This window comes from Danio aesculapii, chromosome 7 (assembly GCF_903798145.1).
Source record: "Danio aesculapii chromosome 7, fDanAes4.1, whole genome shotgun sequence".
Classification (NCBI taxonomy): domain Eukaryota; kingdom Metazoa; phylum Chordata; class Actinopteri; order Cypriniformes; family Danionidae; genus Danio; species Danio aesculapii.
The window spans coordinates 52,085,093-52,088,900 of NC_079441.1; positions in this window are offsets into that span (position 1 = coordinate 52,085,093).

The window sequence follows — 3,808 nt, forward strand, 5'->3', positions numbered from 1 at the left end:
TTGCGTTGCAGCAAATGACGCGCTGGCGCATCTGAATGACCTGTTCACGTCGCGACGCTCCGCTCTCAGTGTACGTAAGCACGCAGATGAGGCTGGGATAATAAATGATCACAGTTTATAGTAATCGGTTTGATAGAGGCTTAGTTTATTTATTTTCTGTTTTAAGAACGCGTTATGACTGTTCCTATTCCTTTTAAAGAATATAATACAGTTCTGAGCGATCCTGGTTTAATGCATCTGGTCAAAAGTCATTTACAATACAATCCAAAAATATGAAGGAATCAGCATTATTGCTGAACGGCATTGACATTCATGATAAAAAAAATGCAATATTAAACATATTCATCTAATTCTTCAGCAAATCGTATTGTAAATTTCTTTAGATTGCATTAATTAATATAATAATATAGACTGGAGAAAAGCTTGCCTCATAAATACATTCTTCACCTTTACACCCGACCCAGAAATTGTTTGTTTGTTTGTTTGTTATTATTAAATTGCTATATTTGAGTACTCTAGTTCTCTGCGGGATCATAAATGATATTATTATAAAGTTATAATATGTCCACAAAGCACCATAATTTATGGATGATTATTGCTAAGAGTGTCATTCTAAAACTGTGGAAATCAGATTCTGTTCCTCAATTTAAGACATTACTTATCCTACTCAAATATTGCACATGGAAAGAGTCCGTTTTGAAGTTATTGATAATTTTACTAAGCTTTATAATATATTGCAGCCATTTCTTGATCACCTGGACCAACATAATGCGGATTCTGAGCATTAACTGTCTCTATATTTTCATTGAAACCGTTTATATGCCCTAATTGTTTTTTTAATAATAACTTATTTTTTTTTCTTTAATTATTTTTATTATCTATTTTTTTATTTCAATTATTATAACCATTATTTTCTTTGTATTATCATGCTCATTCCTTGTATTTTTTTATTATTGTTGTGTTGTTTAGTAATTATTTAAAAATGTAAAATCCTTTTTAAAATCTTGCATAAAATACATTTAACTCAGTTGTTTCCAAATATGTTGATATTCTGATTCTGTAATTGTACATTTTGTGGTAAGGATGATGAAACTTTAATACATTTATTTTGTATGTGTGAATTTGTCCAGAAAGTTTGGTTTGACTTGTATCATTATTTAAACATTTCTTCTACCTTTGCACAATCTTTTAGTTTAAAATAAATGATTTGTTATTACTCGAAATCTGCACATAAATCTAAATAATGTTGCTTCAACTTTTTTATCTTGGTTGGAAATTTTTTATACATAAACAAAAGTGCATGGCTTCAATCCCTACTTAAATAAATTTAGCTTTAATTATGTTTTACGCAGCAGATGCCCTTCCACCTGCAACCCAATACTGGGAAACACCCATACACTCTCACATGGACACACATACACTACATTCACCTATAGTGCATGTCTTTGGGACTGGAAACCGGAGCACCTGGGGGAAGCCCACACGAACATGGGGAGAACAAACTTCCACACAGAAACACCAACTGACCCAGCCGAGACACGAACCAGGGACCTTCTTGCTGTGAGGCGACAGTGATATCCACTGTGCCACCGTGTCGCCCAACTCGTATATCATTCATTCATTTTCTTTTCAGCCTAGTCCCTTTATTAATCTGGGGTTGCCACAGCGGAATGAACCGCCAACTTATTCAGCATATATTTTTACACAGTGGATGTCTTTCCAGCTGCAACCCATCACTGGGAAACACCCATACACACTTATTCACACACTCATACACTACGGCCAATTTTTAGCATACCCAATTCACCTGTATCACATGTCTTTGGATCTGTGGGGGAAACCGGAGCACCTGGAGGAAACCCACGCGAACATGTGAGAACATGCAAACTCCACACAGAAATGCCAACCGACCCAGCCGAGGCTCGAACCAGCGACCTTCTTGCTGTGAGGCGACAGTGATACCCACTGTTCCACCATGTCCACCAAGTGGTTTTTAGGGTGACGTGGTGGCGCAGTAGCTAGTGCTGTCGCCTCACAGCAAGAATGTTGCTGGTTCGAGCCTCAGCCGGGTCAGTTGGCATTTCTGTGTGGAGTTTGCATGTTCCTCCCGTGTTCGTGTGGGTTTCCTCCGGGTACTCCGGTTTCGTCCAGAGTGCAAAGACATGCGGTACAGGTGAATTGGGTAGGCTACATTAGCTGTAGTGTATGTGTGTAAATGAGTGTGCATGGATGTTTCCCAGAGATGGGTTGCAGTTGGAAGGGCATCCGCTGCGTAAAACATGCTGGATAAGTTGGCGGATCATTCTGCTGTGGTGACCCCGGATTAATACAGGGACTAAGCCGAAAAGAAAATGAATGAAGCGGTTTTTAAGAAGTTTGAAAGTCATAACTACATATAGGTTAGCATGTTTCTAGTATGGATTGCCATGTTTCTTGCTAGGTTGTTGATAGGGGGTTCTGAGTGGTTGCAAAGGTGTTGCTAAGTGGTTGCTAGGGTATTCTGAATGGTTGCGAGGGTGTTCTGAGTGGTTGCTAGGCAGTTCCTAAGGCATTGTTAGCGTGTTTTGGCTGGTTGTTAAGGCATTGCTTAGCAGTTGCTAAGGTGTTCTGAGTGGTTGCTAGAGTGTTCTGAGTGGTTGCTAAGGTGTTGCTAAGCAGTTGCTAGGGTATTCTGAATAGTTGCTAGGATGTTCTGAGTGGTTGCTAGGCAGTTGCTAAGGCGTTGCTAGCATGTTTTGACTGGTTGTTAAGGCATTGCTAGGCGGTTGCTATGGTGTTGCTTAGTGGTCGCTAAGGTGTTGCTAGGTGGTTGCTAGGGTGTTCTGACTGGTTGCTAGGCAGTTGCTAAGGCATTGCTAGGTGGTTGCTAAGGCGTTGCTATGTGGTTGCTAAGTCATTGCTAGGTGGTTGCTAAGGTGTTGCTAAGCGGTTGCTCAGGTGTTCTAGGTCAATGCGAAGGTGTTGCATGAATGAGTATGTTAGCATGAATTTAGTATGGATTAGTATGTTAGCATACATTTAGTATGAATTAGTATGTTAGCATGAATTTAGCATGAATTAGTATGTTAGCATGAATTTAGTATGAATTAGTATGTTAGCATGCACTTAGTATGGATTAGTATGTTAGCATGAATTTAGTATGGATTAGTATGTCGTTACTATGTTTCTAGTATGGATTAGTACATTGCTAGTATGAATTTGTTTGTTGTTAGTATGTTCAATGTAAAGTCAAGGCCAGTTTTTTTATAATGGAAGTCTATGGGACAGTGGCTAGGGTGCCGTAAGTGGTTGCTAGGGTGTGGCTAGTAAGTTAAAAGGTGATCAGTGATTGGCAGATTGTTAGTCTTAGAGTTAAATGACCGTATGACAGTCTGGTGCAGAGTTATGAGGTCACAAAGTTTGGTCCAATGTTAAGTCAATGGGACTTTTCAGAATTTTCTGGGACAGTTTTCAGAAAACCGTAAGTCGGATCAGTTGAAAAAGATATAGCAACTTAATTCAGTATAGATTGGAGGTTTGGGGTTAGTTTGGTGGTTGTAGTATGAACAGTCTAGCAGGAGATGCGTTCTTAAAATAGTCTATACTATACAATATACAATAAATCATATAAATTATTATAATGATAAATAGTTGAAATTCACATTATGTAACGTGTTTTTAAAGGAAAGACTAAAATAAAACAGCAGTTTCAGATATAGTTATTTATTTATTTGTATTTGCATAACCAGAATCTAAAAAAAGCATGCCAAGCATCAGTAAAACCATGACAATTTAAGATAATATATGATATATTAAAACAACATTCAAG